This window comes from Pinus tabuliformis, chromosome 7, assembly GCF_031772625.1.
Source record: "Pinus tabuliformis cultivar Carrire ecotype Pingquan chromosome 7, CPIR1, whole genome shotgun sequence".
Classification (NCBI taxonomy): domain Eukaryota; kingdom Viridiplantae; phylum Streptophyta; class Pinopsida; order Pinales; family Pinaceae; genus Pinus; species Pinus tabuliformis.
The window spans coordinates 1,718,197,450-1,718,216,503 of record NC_142293.1 but is presented as its reverse complement, the minus strand read 5'-3'; positions in this window follow the sequence as shown (position 1 = coordinate 1,718,216,503).

The following is a 19,054-nucleotide window of genomic DNA, read 5'->3' as shown; positions in this document are numbered from 1 at the left end:
AGCCAAATTCGAGTTGAAAACAGTGTGTTTAGTCCATACAAAGACTCCTAAACCTGCTGTTTAGTCCAATTCTCCACAGAAAGCCCAAATTCTAGTTTAAATACATAAGAACCAAACATGGAAGCCCCCATTGCCCTGAATGTTGCGCCTATGAATGCACCTCACAAAGACTTAAATTATCTACCGTTGACCGACAGAGATTTCCAAATAAAAGATTTATCTGGTGACAGGAATCATATTCAAACCGTTTTCCAAATTAGGGATAGTTATCTAAACAATTATGATATTTTTGGATTATGGGAATCAAACCTTCCCATGTACTTCCTTCCCTCAGCCCATGTCTTCCCAGACATCATTCACCAATGCTGTGCCAACTATGACCCTGTCCATAGAGCAGTTATGTCTCCTTCCCAAACTGTCCTTTCTTCCATAACAGCTGAATCCAGCAATGAGATGATACATTTCCATTCCATTGAGCCCCTTGCTCGTCTTTCCATGGGATTTTTGCTTGAAAAAGCTTCTCAATTGCCCAGCTCAGAGATAACCCGTATTGCTCAGATGTTCATGAAACCAAACTGCCAGCCCCAAGGCCCACCTCCCTATTTGCATACCTGGTTCACTGAGACTGGAAAACTCATTCTTGACATGATATCCCTGATCTTGGGATTTAAGTCCAGTGAATATGTGGATGATATCATCCTGGTTCTATTATCAATCTTTACTCCAGGACAACCCCCTGCTGTCAAATATGACTATGCCACTTTCATTGCCAACAAAATCCATGAGCAATTCCTGAATTTGGATAGAGAAGGACGCTTCAAATACACTTGTTTTATATACCATTTGTTGTTATATTATCAGCCAGACAACTTTCCATTCCCCATCAGGAAATTAGACTCAAAAGGAAATCGGAGGTCTGTGATCTTTTGGAGCTTAGTCTTCCATAACTGTGACTCCCCTTATACCTATAGTGAATTCATTGACTTATTTGTACACCCAGCCTCCACTCTGTTGATAGGAGCTCCTCCTCCTAGGATTACTGGTGACATGAAGAAGATTTTGTAGCTTTCCAAACAGTATAGGATAGGTGACTGGTACCTTTACCAGAATCACACAGAAATCAAAATGTATGGATGTCAACTTTGCACTTTCAAGTTGCCTAGATATGTGCCCATGAGGTTATTTGCATTAGAATATTTTAGGCAGATCATCAATGCAGACTTAACCCACTTTTGTAATGTAAAGAAGAAGGATCAGCTAAGAATAAAAAACTAGTTAGGCCCTTATGTCATCAATTCTAGGGATGCATGGAAAGATGCTGAGAAGATATTAGAAGAACACCTTAGATTGAAGAAGAGTTTTTTGTGGGTGCCATATGACCCATGTAGTTTCATAAGTGACAGAAGGGTAAGAAATAGGCTATCAGTGTATGTACATCATAGGGTCCCAAAAATTGAACAGTATGCAAATCAGGAAGAATGGGTAGAAGGGACCTTAATAGAAGAAATTAGTGAACAGGAAAAGATGGAAAAAGCTATGAAAGATCTTGAAAAAACCCTTGACCTGGACTCTTTTGGACAGGTATCTTTCAAGCTGCCTCAACAATCAGGAGTTGGAACATCCTCTGCTGGAACTTCTCAGCAACCTGCATAGAAAACCAGCACATCAGTCACAGGGACTTCAAAGGGTAAAGAGGTAGAAACTACAGAGCAGCCAATAATGACTGATCAGCCAGGGGTGTCCAAAGAACAGGGTCAAGTACAAATTCCTCCAGCCCAAACTAGAGCACCAGAAAGTCCATCACTGCAAACTCCTCTAAATGAGGAAAGAAGCAAGAAGAGAGACAGAGAAGAGCCCACACCTATCAGTAGACCTGCTGAACAACCAGGAGCAAAGAGACAAAGACTGAATCCTCTGTCAGAAGAGGAAATTATTGAAGAAACCATAGACAGCCAGAGGACAGAAAGGGTAGTCAGCCATTAGACTTCCCCAGTTGTAGAAACATCAACTCACTCACATAGGTAGGAGCTAGAAAGATAGCATAGTGTTGAAGTATCATCTACCAGGCCACAAACCAAACAGCCCTCTGACGTTAAACGAACTTTCATAGAAATTAAGGCTAAAAATGATCCTGTGAGGATCCAAATGTACAATCAATACTTGAAGATGGCCCCCTCAAACCAGCAAAGGTTAATGTCTGCCTATGACATTAAAGAAGGCAAAATGTTAATGAGTTATTTTAAGCCAAAGATAGAGCAACCCCAGTTGGCAGCAGATTACATCAGAACCAACTTGGAGGTCCTAGCCAAAGACATTCATCCATTGGACCAGATTGAAATTCACAAGCAGACTGGAGAAATGGTTTATTCTACACTGGCTGAAAAAGCAATGTTGGCCCATCAGTTACAGAACTCCTTGGACAATACCTCTGCTCAATTACATTTGGAGAAAGCCTCTTCTCTGGCCAAGGGCAATAGGATCAAATCTTTAGAAGAAATCATCATTGAACTGGGACATGATCCCAAAGATTCTAAAGGCATAAAGGCACTTATGAAGAAGAAATAAGAAGACATTGCTACCTTGAGGAAACAGCTGAAACTACCTCCTTCCATGCATCCACAGACTGCAGAAGTTGTACAACAGAAATCAGAAGAAGAGATGATGGACCTGCTCATGAAGCTTAATGAAAGATTAAATGATACAGAGCAGGCACTAGAAAAAGCACTGAAGGAAAAGCAGGGAGAATTGACCTCCCAACCTCCCGAAGTAACCCCCATAGTCTCAACAACAGTCCCTTCAACACTTGGAACAACATTGGCTCCTAATGTCCTAGCAGCCACAATAGAAGTAATTACATATACAGAAACAACAGCAACAGCACCAGGCAACAGTAATAATATGAGCATAGAAGAATTGATAAAAGCCATGGAAGAATTGAGACTCCAAGTGTCAGAGCTGAAACAAGTAAAGGAAAAATTGGCAAAAGTAGAAAATAATTATGACAAATCCAAGATAAATGTTGCAGAGAAAATAAGAGATGTTAAAGCCTTAGAGAATAAAGTGAGAACATTAGAGAAGGATCTCACTATGGATAAACCTCTGGCAGAAATCAAAGGAATTCTTTGGATCAACATCAATCAATCCCTAAATAATGTTTGGCCATCTATCCAAGTTATTTATGAGCAGATTGACTTAGTAAGAGAAGCCCAAGTGGAAATTCAAAAATCAAGAGCTTTATTAGGACAAATGCTTGATCAAGCCAACCTGCTCATACATTTTTTGAATAACAAAAATAGGGAACAACTGGAACAACTCGACATCCCAGATAGGACAGGAACCATTTTGGAAATCAAAAAAGTTCTAACCAAAAGAACTTTAATGCAGAATTTGGAAAGAAGATACCAATATATGCAAGTAGAAATTAATTCTTTCATGGAAAGGTTTATAGTTTTGCAGGATAAAGGGCTACCAAGTCTTTTAGGAAATAATGATCGATTAATGAAGCACATAGATTATGTACACAAATTGAATAAATATGTTGCAGATCAAGTTAGTTCATCAACAAGTGCTTCAGGAGTAAAAGCACTCCCCATAGGCCAAGTTCTCTATGATAACTTAGAGAACTTATTTTATATTGAGCATGAGGTAAAACATCTATTTCAGCTCCAGCCTAATTTTTTTTCAGATATACAGAAACTGATGAAACCTTGAGGAAACTTCAGAAGCATAAACTTCCAGAGCAACAATGGTGGGAAGAAATGTTGGGGATTTTGTAAATTTCTCTTGGGTAAAACGTAGATTTCAGGCTATTTTTCCATGATAAGATAAACAGAGATAAATGGAGGTCAAGCGGGTCAAAGTATATGTGATCAAAGTCAAACAAAATTTGACAAAGACAGACCAACCAACACAAAGTATCAGTGGAAGACAGCTGTAAGCCGGATCACAGAGCCTGCCTCCAGCACATCCAACAAAGACAGAGCAGCCAACACAGCATCAATTTATCTTTTCCCTGTTTTCGAAACTGTTTGTCTCTATCTTTTGTAAAAGAGGGATTAGTCATCACTAGATATTATCTCCATCAGATATTTTTAAGATATTTTGTATAAATACCCATCCAAACGAAGTATTTGGGGTTGGTGGGCATTCCTAGATTTTGCTGTAATACTAAAACTTTGGAATAAAATGTTGTTGGAACCATCTATTGTCTGGCTCATTGGATGAGGAATTGATGCAGAGGAATTGTCATAGAATTCTTGAATCAAACTCCAGATCAATAAGTCCCCTATATCTCATGTTTTACAGTTTTCTTGTTTGCTATATCATCTGTGTTTCATAATCTGAATGGTAAAGAAAATGATTAATTCAGAATTTGCTTAAACTACACTCTGTTTTCTGTCTTTATTATTCTTTGTGTTTTCTTTAGAATTTGTATAACAGTGAATTCTTAATTGCCCCTGTTTCCTGATTCTTGTATATTGACTATTTTCTAAGGAATTCTTAACTGCTCCTTAACAGTAATCATCCATTTTCCCTCTTTCAAATATGTTGAAGGATTCTTAATTGCCCTTCATCCAATTTAATCCATTTCATATGATTTATCCTGAAATTTGTTCCATGTTTGACTACCTTGCTCTATGATACCATTCTCTGTTAAGAAACCAAATCCAGAAAGCCATCCTCTTTGACTCTATCATGCCCAATGGACTGAACTATTCAGTTTGCCTCACTATTCTATTGAATATCACCATCCAAACCCAAAACAAAACCCTTGAACTTCATAACTAGCCTAACACATTTCATAACAAAGCTAAATCATAAAGAGAGAGCCCTCTCTAGATACAGATTGGCTAGATTATGTATCTAAAAGATTGGTCTGTGGTTACCTCGGCCGTATTCCCTTTCTTACAACTTTTGGGAACAACCTGAGTGATAACATTATTGGCGACTCCACTGGGGAGTTGAATAAATTGTTTTTTACCGCTATCTACTTTATAAGCTACAGATAGAGCCTGAAGTTAGCCAGGTAGCCTTTGAAACTGCTTTTTCTTTGCATTTGCAGAAGTAAATAAATGCTATTTCAGTCTATCTCTAGTCTAGTTTATGTTTTGAACAGTGGTTTCAAATTCTTGATTAGTTCTTTTTTTCAAAAATCTTTTAGGAAAGTTCAAAGTTCCAATATCTAAAAAATTCCTAGAAGAGACTGTCAAAGTTGTATTGTTAAATTATTCCAAGAAAAAACCAAAAATACACCTAGAAACTGGCTCCAAAGAAGATTTGTTACACTAGATCAAATCCAGATCCTAATCCCCCACCTGTTTGTGAAAATCCTAATCTGATTCCTAGGATCCTTAGAATACAAGAGAGCCAAGAACATTCTGCTAGTTCACACCTTGACAAACATTCGCAGAACCCTAATCAAACTGAGCTTACCTCTGAAAGAACACTAAATCTTTCTGTCATTTCTGCAGCTTCTTCAAGTTCCCCATCAGCACCTCAAGTAGCCCTTTCCACTCTTCCATCTTCAACATACATTCCTACTGTTATCCCTGTTCCCCCAGCTGTCACACTTATCTCTGCAACCATGGAAAACTGATATAATCCCCTAAACTTACCCGAAAATCTAGGGGATATGCCCCAAGATTATCAAAGCAAAATCACCTATTTTGACGGTACTGGCACTTACACAGCTCAACAACATACCAAGAAAATGACAGATTATTTTGAAAACTATGAGATTGATAACGATGATGTCAGAATGAAAGTATTTGTGTAAAGTTTAACTAGAGATGTTAGAACATGGTTTAGAGCCCTCCCTGCAAACAGTATAAATGACCCACAAGCTCTTTATCATACCTTCTTGAACAGATGGGAAAAGAAGAAAGATCCTCTCCACATTTTATCAGAATATGAAGGCTTAAAGAGAGGTACCCAAGAAACTGTCCAAGATTACTGTACCAGATTCAATAATGTCTACAATGCTATTCCTCAAAATCTCAGACCTCCTCTAGATTTGGCCTTGATCAAATTCCCTGATGCATTCGATTCAGATATGGCATACCAACTTAGGGAAAGAGCTCCTCGAGACTTAGAAGAGATGCAGAGTATAGCTGTCAGCATTGAGGCCAACCTGATTTCTAAACGAGCTCGAGCCAGAGCTGAAAGGAGGACACCTTTCAAAGAAGAACCTTCTGCATTTGAACAGAAATTAGATGCTATTATTAAAGGAATGGATAGACTTGGTGATAGAGTAGAAACAATTGAGAGGAAATCACTTTGGGATGGTCAACCGAGCAATACTAGGAGAAATCCAAATTTCAGGAAAAACCAAAACCCGAATACTGGAAAGACTGGACCTGACCAAAACATTAGGCCCCCATTCCAAGAAAATTATGCTGAAGCCTCAACTTCTGATGAACTAACAAAAGACACTCAAATTAACTTAATGGGCCTCAATAATGAACAACAAGTTTTCTTGACTCAAGAGGACCAAGAAGCTCACACTCTTAAACAATTCCAAACTCAACTAGGTGAATCATTTGATTTTAGGGAGAGATATGATACAACCATTTATGAAGTCCACAAGCAATACAATCTGAGGAGCAGAAGAATAGATGTCCTTGAGGCCAATAAACAGAAAGAAACCAAGCAACCTAACAAAGCTAAGATCAATAACACACCTGTACAAACCCTTCTTAGAACAACTCCTAACCCAAATAATCCAATAGTTGAAGATGTATCAAACAATCAACAACTTAACAAACAACCTTCCACTTCCACTCCCCCCAAAGGAAAGGTGGAAGAACCTCTAGAAATTGACTTGGAAGCAACTTCAGCCCATAACACCACTCCTGAAAAAGAGAAAAACACTGAAAATACAGCAGAGAAAGACAATCTCACTATCTGAAATACAAAAACTCAAAATGAAAAACCTTTCAATCTTGAGACTGAAATAGGCAAACTAAAGATAGCCATTCCATTGTCAGAATTGGCTAAACATGATGTCTATAGAGGTCAAATTAGCAGATCACTCCAAATTTCGGTGAACAAAGATTCAGTAAATCTCTTTGATGACCAACCTGAATTAATTTTTGGCCCTGAGGTAAACAGAAAATCAGTAGATGGAGGGGTCCTTACTTTCTATGTAAGTCTGAACATACATGATAAAATACTTCATAATGCCATGTTTGATTCTGGTGCTTCTCATAACTTAATGCCTAAATCTGTAATGGAGAAGTTGGACCTAGATATTACCAGGCCATACAAAGACTTATTCTCTTTTGACTCAAGCCAGGTCAGATGTCTAGGATTGATCAAAGATTTATGTGTATCATTAGTTCAATACCCCGCCAAGATCATTTTAATGGACATAGTGGTAGCTAATATTCCACCAAAATATGGTATGTTGTTGTCTAGATCTCGGGGTGCAAAGCTCCAAGGATCTTTACAGCTGGACATGTCCTATGCTATTGTTTCAGTGTTTGGTCAACCAAAGAGATTATACCGAGAAACTTTAATGAAATATGTGGTAAGTAGTTAGGAGAAACCCTAGAATTTTCTCATCTACTCCATGCACTCTGATATGGACTCCTTCATTCTCTACAATGCTGAAATTAATCCTCCAACTGATGTCAAGGTGTTAGCACTTGAACAAGAAGAAATTATAAATGAAAAGTATAGTGTTCAAATTCAAGAAATTTCTGAGAACAATGATATATCAGACACTTAGGAGAAACCAGATGAAACTAAAAAACTAGATCTCCCTAGTAAACAAATTTCTGAGACTCCTGATACTAACTATGAACATGAGATCCTTTGGTACTTAGAATTTGATGGTTCAGTTAATAAATTAGGGGCAGGAGCAGGGATTTGGGTACACAATCTAGAAAATGATCATGCTGAAGGGCACGCTTACAGATTAAACTTTAGATGCACCAATAATATGGTTGAATATGAAGCCCTGTTGCTAGGACTTAAATTGATCAAAAGTTTAGGGGCAATCAGGGTATCAGTTTTGGGAGACTCTGATTTAGTCATTCAATAGATAAAAGGGAATTTCCTCACAAATGATCCCAGATTAAGATCTTACAGAGGAACAACGATTGAGATCCTTAATACATTTCTGGAAACACAACTTGCCAAAATTCCAAGAAAACATAATTTGCATGCTCACAGTTTGGCAACATTTTCCAGCACTTGTAAATTGCCATTTGAACCCAATCATCAGTTTACAGTTGAGATTAGACACAGGCCAGCCATACCTGACAATGTAAAGAACTGGCAAGTGTTTGACAATGATATTCAGATTAACAATTTCTTGACCCTTGAAGAAGAGTTTTCTAGCACTAATATAGACACAGACACTGTTAGTGAGGTTGATCAAATAGATAAAATTGAAACAGACATTTCAGCAGAAAGTGCAACTCAAATACTTCACCCAACGAAATTTACCAATAAAAAGTTGCAAGATCTTAAAGAAGTAGACATCGATGAGATTATCGGAGGAGAATCTGAAGTTATTAATTTAAAAGACAATTATTTGCCCACAGGATTAACTCCTTTGGAAGATTTCTTTGATTTTAATGATATCCCAAAGAAACCCAAAATGCAACCTCCAAAAGAAAACATTGAAGACTGTAACATAGGAACTGAAGAAAATCCGAAAATGATAAAATTATCCAAAACTTTGCCTCTTGATAAAAAACTTAAATATGTTGAATTGATCAAAGAATTCTAGGATGTTTTTGCTTGGAGCTATGAAGATCTGAAATCTTATGACACCTCTGTAATTCAACATACAATACCCCTCAAAGAAAATTAAAACCATTCAAGCAAAAGCTCAGAAGAATTAACCCTATACTACTCCCCTTAATTGAAAAAGAAATCAAACGAATGTATGAAGCTGGGATAATTACTCCTATCAAATTTTCAAAGTGGGTGTCTAATTTAGTACCCACTAGGAAAAAAATAGGAGAAATCAGATTGTGTGTCGATTTAAGGAATGTAAATAAGTTTTCTTTAAAATACCACTACCTGTTACTTAAGATGGACCACATTTTACAAAGGGTAGTAGGTGCCTCTAGGATTTCACTTTTGGATGGGTTCTCAGGCTTTAACCAGATTCTAGTCCATCCTGATGACTAGGAAAAGACTGCTTTTACAACACCACGGGGAACTTTCAAATATGTTAAAATGCCATTTGGACTTAAGAATGCAGGGGCAACCTTCCAACGAGAAATGGACATAGATTTTGCAAAAGAAATTCACGATTTTCTGGTCATATATCTAGATGATCTTACTGTGTTTTCTAAATCAGATCAACAACATTTAGATCATTTGAGACAAGTGTTTTTAGAACGCAGAAATTATGGTATTTCATTAAATCCTAAGAAGCCGTTGTTCGGTCTAGCGTTGTTTGGTCTAGAGGAAGGCAAACTGTTAGGCCATATCATCTCCAAAGATGGCATCAGAATTTCTCCTGATAGAATAGAAGCCATTCTACAAATACCCCACCCCAGAAATGTCAAAGAACTTCAAGTTGTCGTAGGAAAGATTAACTTTTTAAGAAGATTCATACCTAATTTGGCTGAATTAATTAGATTGTTGATTAATATGTTGCAAAAATATTCCAAGGTTAAATGGACATTAGAAGCTAAACAAGCATTTGAAGAAATTAAAATGGCTTTGACCAGAACACCAGTCCTTACAAGTCCAAAGTTTGATAGAGACTTCATAATATTTTCATTTGCATCAGAACACACCATTGCTGCTGTTTTACTACAAAAAGATGATCAAGGATGTGAAAAACCCATAGCCTTTTTTAGTAAAGCACTTAGAGATGCACCGCTAAAATACCCAATCATGGAAAAATAGGCTTTTGCACTTGTGCAAGCTATTAAAGATTTCAGATTCTACATATTGTACTCCCATATAATAGCCTATGTACCAAATGCTGTTGTCAAAGATATCTTGTGCAAAATGGGATTGAAGGCAAGAGAGGTAAATGGATTGCTACTATATTAGAGTATGACATTGAAATAAAACCCACAAAACTTATAAAAGGACAGGGATTGGCTAAACTCATGACTGAAACCAATTGCCAAGCCCTGGATATTAATGAACTGGATAATGAACAGGAGATGGCGACTCCACAAATCAGCCAGGCCTTCTTAGAATCACTTTGGTATGCTGATATAACTCATATATTATTACACCTGCAGGCTCCTCCAGGGTTATCCAGAGCAAAGAAAAAGTTTTTAAAAATGAAAGCTTCAAAATTTTATATTTTAGATAATGCGCTTTTTTGGAAAAATCATGAAGGTATTTTATTAAATTGTATAATAAAAAATGAAGCTGACAAAATCCTCACAGAATTTCATGCAGGGGACTGTGGTGGACATCTTTTCTGGAAATCAACTGCAGACAAAATTCTAAGGGATGGATTTTACTGATCAACCTTGTTCGCTGATGTCAAGAAGTTTGTTACTGCTTGCCACAAATGCCAAATTTTTGAAGGCAAGAGGAAACTTTTACCTCTACCCCTTAGACCAATTTCCACTGAAAGACCATTTCAACAATGGGGTTTGGACTTCATTGGGGAAATCCATCCTCTCTCTTCTGGCCAACATAAATGGATCCTCACTTACCACAAATTATTTCACCAAATGGATAGAAGCCATTCCTTCCAGACAAGCCAATGATACAGTGATTATAGGATTCTTAGAAACCAACATGCTGTCTCGATTTGGCTGTCCTAAAAGGATCATAACTGACAATGCTACCGCTTTCAAATCCAAGAAAATGATCAGTTTTTGTAACAAGTACCACATCACCTTAGGCCATTCTACAGCCTATTACCCTCAAGGTAATGGTCTAGCTGAGTCCTCCAATAAAAGCCTGATTAATATTATTAAGAAAGTGTTGGAAGAAAACAAGAAAAACTGGCACAAGAAACTTACCAATGCACTATGGGTAGACAGATTAACTACCAAGAGATCCATTGGGACTAGTCCTTATGAACTAGTCTATGGGATGGAGGCTATATTTCCTTCATCTTTAGGAATCCCTGTAATGAAATTACTGCAAGAAGCTCAGGTGGAACCCAATGACATTCAAAGAAGAATAAATTAGACCATCCATTTGCAGCAGACCAGAGAAGAGGTATACCAAAGATCCCAAGTGTTACAAGAAAAAATTAAGAAGATATTTGATAAGAGGACCAAGGCAGAACATTTTTACCTAGGAGACAAAGTTTTCAAATGGGATTCCAGGAGAGAAGACAAAGAAAAACATGGGAAGTTTGACTTCCTATGGAAGGGACCTTTTATTATCCAGGCCTCACAGGGGAACAATACTTACTTTTTGAAGAACCTAGATGGTTCAGAAACAGAAGAAGGGCCAGTTAATGGTCGGATGTTGAAACACTACTTTGATCCAACCTCTTGATAAAGGTGAAACCCTAAAAGAAGGCCCTGAGCCTCATAACTGTAACTATCATAGATAAAATAAAGCAACCAGCAGAAGGAGATTTCAGAGCACAATCAAAGTTATGGAGAAGGCCATCTAATCTGTTGTCCTTGACTTTCCACCAAGAAAAGCCATCCCCAAGTGGAGCCAGTGTTATGCTCCTATACTAATAGGTGTCATATTTCATGATTGACTTGATTAGATCTGCAATATGTTCATACCTTTTCTTGTTGCAAAGGTTTTCCATATTTTCAAAAAATCAAAAAATTTAAAAAATGTAAAGAGAGTATACCCTAAAAGAAAAATCAAAGGGTGAAAAACATAAAATGGTCAAAAGAAAAAATGAAAAGAAATGAACCCCAAAGAAAAAAGACCAAGAAAGTGTGCAAGTCCAAATGCCACTACTATTTCATTTTCTGTAAATAAAGCACCATGTGCAGCTTATAGAACTTTTGCCATAATTGATGAATGGCCGAACAGTTTAATCCTGGCTAGTTCATGTTTGAATTTTATGTTTTAGAGATAGAGAATAAAAATTTGTCCAAACTGTTTAAACTTGGAAGATAAGTAGATAGGTAGAGAAGCAAAATAGCTCAATAGTTTAATCTGGGCCCTGGAAGAAATAAGTGCAGATTTAGATAGGCTTACAATGCAAAGAAAAGAAAAGTTGAAAAGGGTTTGCCAGTGTAAGTGCACCCAAAGCAAAGAAGAAAAAATGTTAGGCCAAGTAAGCTGGGTAGCTATATTGGTGTTGCAGAAGCATACTTGTGATTGATTTTGTGTCTCAAGATGTTCATCTTACTAATATCACAAGTACCATGGCAGATGTTTGGATACAACTCAAGCAAAGCATGACTAACTCCCCTTCATCCCTTTCCCATATCATCTACTAATTTCCCAAAGGTATTAAGGTCTGCTTAATATCCTTAAAATCACTCATTCCATTTCATAAATGGCCTAAGTGAATTCCTACTTTACTTAGAAAACTAGCCATATTCCTTGTATAAACTCCTTTTTCCCCTAAGCCTAAGTTCTTAAACATTTTAACTTAGTGCTTTTTCATTACATATCTCATATTAACTATTAACATTATTTTATAACTCCCTATACTTGTTCCCCTTTCCCATATTGTATAAATATATATAAAACCCCACATTACTACATATCCCGCCCCGGTTTAATTGTAAACCATATCACTATGTAATTGGGGATTAAAGGTTTATTCGAAACCTTGTAATAACCCTTCACGTGCATAACCTCGGGATTAATTAACTTTTGTTAATTAATAACCTAACTAAAAAATCACCCCAAAACCATTAAAAACATTGTTTAAATACACTGGTCCAGTGCGTTAATTTCCCACCTTGTTTCATACGCGTCCACCGTCCGATCTTGGCCCTCGCATCCGGCAACCGAGATCTATATTGCACCCCCCTCCATCGCTGAAAGTTAACGCCCGGGAAACTGGTGGTTTCGCTCCCGTACAGTGGACATGCGTCACACTCCCGCGCTGCTCGCGGCCCCCATGTCCGAAACCACTTAAGCCCATAAGCAGTGCAGGGTAAACAACTTACCGCCCTCCCGCTGACCCTTTGTTGACGTCATCCTGCCACATCATCCCTTGCTGATGTCACCTGCCATGTCACCATTCATACTGCCATGTCATCTATCCCGTACCCCCCTGATGTCATGCTGACGTCATCCGCTCAACAAATTCCAAAAAATACCTGCCAAATCAATTTTCATTAAATAAATGATAAAATGTCATTTTCACCCCTATCCTTTGCGAACTGTGCTCCATGCAAAATACGTCCAGTCGACTGTCCGAGTAGTTAGCCTGTCACCCGGCCAAGAAACTCCAGCATCGTGCTCTGCAGTTCGCCATTCGATCTGCAAATACACAGTTTACCTCCATAATATAGGTATTTATCCATTTTTGCCTTGCAAACCTGCAATTTCGCTTTTCCACTGAAAATTCTACTTGAGAAAGCCAAATTCAAGTTGAAAACAGTCTGTTTGGTCCATAGAAAGACTCCTAAACCTGCTGTTTAGTCCAATTCTCCACAGAAAGCACAAATTCCAATTTGAATACATAAGAACCAAACATGGAAGCCCCCATAGCCTTGAATGTTGTGCCTATGAATGCACCTCACAAAGACTTAAATTATCTACCCTTGGCCGACAGAGATTTCCAAATAAAAGATTTATCTAGTGACAGGAATCATCTTCAGACCTTCTGCCAAATTAGGGATAGTTATCTAAACAACTCTGATATTTTTGGACTATGGGAATCAAACCTTCCCATGTACTTCCTTCCCTCAGTCCATGTTTTCCTAGACATCATTCACCAATGTTGTGCCAACTATGACCCTGTCCATAGAGCAGTTATGTCTCCTTCCCAAACTGTCATTTTTTCCATAACTACTGAATCCATCAATGAGATGATACATTTCCATTCCACTGAGCCCCTTGCTCGTCTTTCCATGGGATTTTTGCTTGAAAAAGCTTCTCAATTTCCCAGCTCAAAGATAACCCGTATTGCTCAGATGTTCATGAAACCAAACTTCCAGCCCCAAGGCCCACCTCCCTATTTGCATACCTAGTTCACTGAGACTGGAAAACTCATTCTTGACATGATATCCCTGATCTTGGGATTTAAGTCCAGTGAATATGTGGATGATATCACCCTGGTTCTATTATCGATCTTTACTCCAGGACAGCCCCCTGCTGTAAATATGACTATGCCACTTTCATTGCCAACAAAATCCATGACCAATTCCTGAATTTGGATAGAGAAGGAGTCTTCAAATACACTTCTTTGATATACCATCTGTTGTTATATTATCAGCCAGACAACTTTCCATTCCGCATCAGGAAATTAGACTCAAAAGGAAATCTAAGGTCTGTGATCTTTTGGAGCTCAGTCTTTCATAACTGTGACTCCCTTTATACCTATAGTGAATTCATTGACTTATTTGTACACCCAGCCTCCACACCGTTGATAGGAGCTCCTCCTCCTACAATCACTGGTGACATGAAGAAGATTTTGTAGCTTTCCAAACAGTACAGGATAGGTGACTGGTACCTCTACCAGAATCACACAGAAATCAGAATGTATGGATGTGAACTTTTCCCTTTCAAGTTGCCTAGATATGTGCCCATGAGGTTATTTACATTAGAATATTTCAGGTAGATCATCAATGCAGTCTTAACCCACTTTTGTAATGTAAAGAAGAAGGCTCAGCTGATAATCAAAAACCTAGGCCCTTATGTCATCAATTCTAGGGATGCATGGAAAGATGCTGAGAAGATATTAGAAGAACACCTTAGATTGAAGAAGAGTTTTTTGTGGGTGCCATATGACCCATGTAGTTTTATAAGTGACAGAAGGGTAAGAAATAGGCTATCAATGTATGTACATCATAGGGTCCCAGAAATTGAACAGTATGCAAATTAGGGAGAATGGGTAGAAGGGACCTTAATAGAAGAAATTAGTGAACAGGAAAAGATGGAAAAAGTTATGAAAGATATTGAAAAAACCATTGACCTAGACTCTTTTGGACAGGTATCTTTCAAGCTACCTCAACAATCAGGAGTTGGAACATCCTTTGCTGGAACTTCTCAGCAGCCTGCACAGAAAACCAGCACATCAGTCACAGGGACTTCAAAGGGTAAAGAGGTAGGAACTACAGAGTAGCCAATGCTGACTAATTAGCCAGGGGTGTCCAAAGAACAGGGTCAAGTAAAAATTCCTCCAACCCAAACTAGAGCACTAGAAAGTACAGCACTGCAAACTCCTCTAAATGAGGAAAGAAGCAAGAAGAGAGACAGAGAAGAGCCCACACCTATCAGTGGACCTGCTGAACAACTAGGAGCAAAGAGACAAAGGCTGAATCCTCTGTCAGAAGAGGAAATTTTTGAAGAAACCATAGACAACTAGAGGACAGAAAGGGCAGTCAGCCAGCAAACTTCCCTAGTGGTAGAAACATCAACTCACTCACATAGGTAGGAGCTAGAAAGACAACACAATGTTGAAGTATCATCTACCAGGCCACAAAGCAAACAACCCTCTAACGTTAAACGAACTTTCATAGAAATTAAGGCTAAAAATGATCCTGTGAGGATTCAAATGTACAATCAATACTTGAAGATGGTCCCCTAAAACCAGCAAAGGTTAATGTCTACTTATGACATTAAAGAAGGTAAAATGTTAATGAGTTATTTTAAGACAAAGGTATAGCAACCCCAGTCGGCAGCAGATTACATCAGAACAAACTTGGAGGTCCTAGCCAAAGACATTCATCCATTGGACCAGATTGAACTTCACAAGCAGACTGGAGAAATGGTTTATTCTACACTGGCTGACAAAGCAATGTTGGCCCATCAATTACAGAACTCCTTGGACAATACCTCTGCTCAATTACATTTGGAGAAAGCCTCTTCTCTGGCCAAGGGCAACAGGATCAAATCTTTAGAAGAAATCATCATTGAACTGGGACATGATCCCAAAGATGCTAAAGGCATAAAGGCACTTATGAAGAAGAAAGAAGAAGACATTGCTGCCATGAGGAAACAACTGAAACTACCTCCTTCCATGCATGCACAGACTGCAAAAGTTGTACAACAGAAATCAGAAGAAGAGATGATGGACCTGCTCATGAAGCTTAATGAAAGATTAAATGATACAGAGAAGACACTAGGAAAAATACTGAAGGAAAATCAGGGAGAATCGACCTCCCAGCCTCCCGAAGTAACCCCCATATTCTCAACAGCAGTCCCTTCAACACTTGGAACAACATTGGCTCCTAATGTCCCAGCAGCCACAACAGAAGTAAGGTACAGAAACAACAGCAATAGCACCAGGCAGCAGTACTAATATGAGCACAGAAGAATTGATAAAAGCTATGGAAGAATTGAGACTCCAAGTGTCAAAGCTGAAACAAGTAAAGGAAAAATTGGCAAAAGTAGAAAAGAATTATGACAAATCCAAGATAAATGTTGCAGAGAAAATAAGAGAGGTTAAAGCCTTAGAGAATAAAGTGAGAACATTAGAGAAGGATCTCACTATGGATAAGGCTCTGGCAGAAATCAAAGGAATTCTTTGGACCAACATCAATCAATCCCTAAATAATGTTTGGCCATCTATCCAAGTTATTTATGAGCAGATTGACTTAGTAAGAGCAGCCCATGTGGAAATTCAAAAATCAAGAGCTTTATTAGGACAAATGCCTGATCAAGCCAGCCGGCTCATACATTTTTTGAATAACAGAAATATGGAACAACTAGAACAACTCGGCATCCTAGATAGCACAGGCACCATTTTGGAAATCAAAAGAGTTCTAACCAAAAGAACTTTAATGCAGAATTTGGAAAGAAGATGCCAGGATATGCAAGTAGAAATTAATTATTTCATGGAAAGGTTTACAGTTTTGCAGGATAAAGGGTTAACAAGTCTTTTAGGAAATAATGATCGATTAATGAAGCACATAGATTATGTACACAAATTGAATAAATATGCTGCAGATCAAGTTAGTTTATCAACAAGTGCTTCAGGAGTAAAAGCACTCCCCACAGGCCATGTTCTCTATAATAACTTAGAGAACTTATTTTATATTGAGCATGAGGTAAAACATCTGTTTCAGCTCCAGCCTAATTTTTTCAGATATACAAAAACTGATGAAACCCTGAGGAAACTTCAGAAGCATACATTTCCAGAGCAACAATGGTGGGAAGACATGTTGGGGATTTTGTAAATTTCTCTTGGGTAAAACGTATATTTCGGGCTATTTTTCCATGATAAGATAAACAAAGATAAATGGAGGTCAAGCGGGTTGAAGTATATCTGATCAGAGTCAAACAACATCCGACAAAGACGACGTAGCCAACACAGAGTATCAGTGGAAGACAACTGTAAACCGACTCACAGAGCCTGCCTCCAACACATCCGACAAATATAGAGCAGCTAGCACAACATCAATTTATCTTTTCCCACTTTTCCCTGTTTTCGAGACTGTTTGTCTCTATCTTTTGTAAAAGAGGGATTAATCATCACTAGATATTATCTCCATCAGATATTTTGTATAAATACCCACCCAAACGAAGTATTTGGGGTTGGTGGGCATTCCAAGATTTTTCTGTAATACTAAAACTTTGGAATAAAAAGCTGTTGGAACCATCTGTAGTTTGGCTCACTGGATGAGGAATTGATGCAGAGGAATTGTCACAGAATTCTTGAATCAAACTCCGGATCAATAAGTCCCCTATATCTCATGTTTTATAGTTTTCTTGTTTGCTATATCATCTGTGTTTCATAATCTGAATGGTAAAGAAAAGGATTAATTCAGAATTTGCTTAAACTGCACTCTGTTTTTAGTCTTTATTATTCTCTGTGTTTTCTTTAGAATTTTTATAACAGTGAATTCTTAATTTCTCCTATTTCCTGATTCTTGCATATTGACTATTTTCTAAGGAATTCTTAACTGCTCCTTAACAGTAATCATCCATTTTCCCTCTTTCAAATATGTTGAAAGATTCTTAACTGCCCTTCATCCAATTGAGTCCATTTCATCTAATTTCAACCTGAAATTTGTTCCATGTTTGACTACCTTGCTCTGCGATACCATCCTCTGTTAAGAAACCAAATCCAGAAAGCCATTCTCTTTGACTCCATCATGCCCAATGGACTGAACTATTCAGTTTGCCTCACTATTCTATTGAATCTCACCATCCAAACCCAAAACAAAACCCTTGAACTTCATAACTAGCCTAACACATTTCATAACAAAGCTAAATCATAAAGAGAGAGCCCTCTATGGATAGAGATTGGCTAGATTCTGTATCTAAAAGATTAGTCTGTGGTTACCTCGGCCGTATTCCCTTTCTTACAACTTTTGGGAACAACTTGAGTGATAACAGATGCCAGGTCGGCGAAGTCTATTTACTTAGTTTTCGTCTCGCAAGCGAAAAAACCAGTTTACACTAAAAATGAGCGCAAAACATAGTCGGATTTGGAATCCGGACTTGAACCATTTATAGGCGAGGCTCTATACTTTATTGAGTCCATAAGAATATCGGATCGATGCTTTAGAGCAGCCAGAGCCTAGCTTGGAGGAATGTGACTTTGCGATATGCGATTAAATCATAGCCGTTAGATTGCTATCAACCGTAGCTGTTGGATCGCAGAAGCAATTTCGTAACAGTACATGCTAATTTAGGCGGCTCAAGAGCCGTAAGCTATATTGAAGGACAGTTGCTCGATCCCATCCACCCTTCAACATGTAGCAGCGAGGGTGAATAGGGAAACCGCTTTATCGGGCGATTAAACCCTGGGTTAATTGTCTACCCGAAACAGTTGTGAACCGTTGGATTGGAAAAGGGAATGAATGGTGGAGATCAGCTGATCGGGGATCAGTGATCGGAGTGTGCAATAGGAAGGTGATGGACCGAGAGTAGACCCACTGATATATATTAACACGGATGTAAAATATTTGAGATCCGAGTAAATGTGTGGAGCGGAGTTTCCCATGTATTTCCGCATTTCTATGTATTGCGATAAAAAGTGTTGATCGGGGTTTTCAAGGTTAAAACG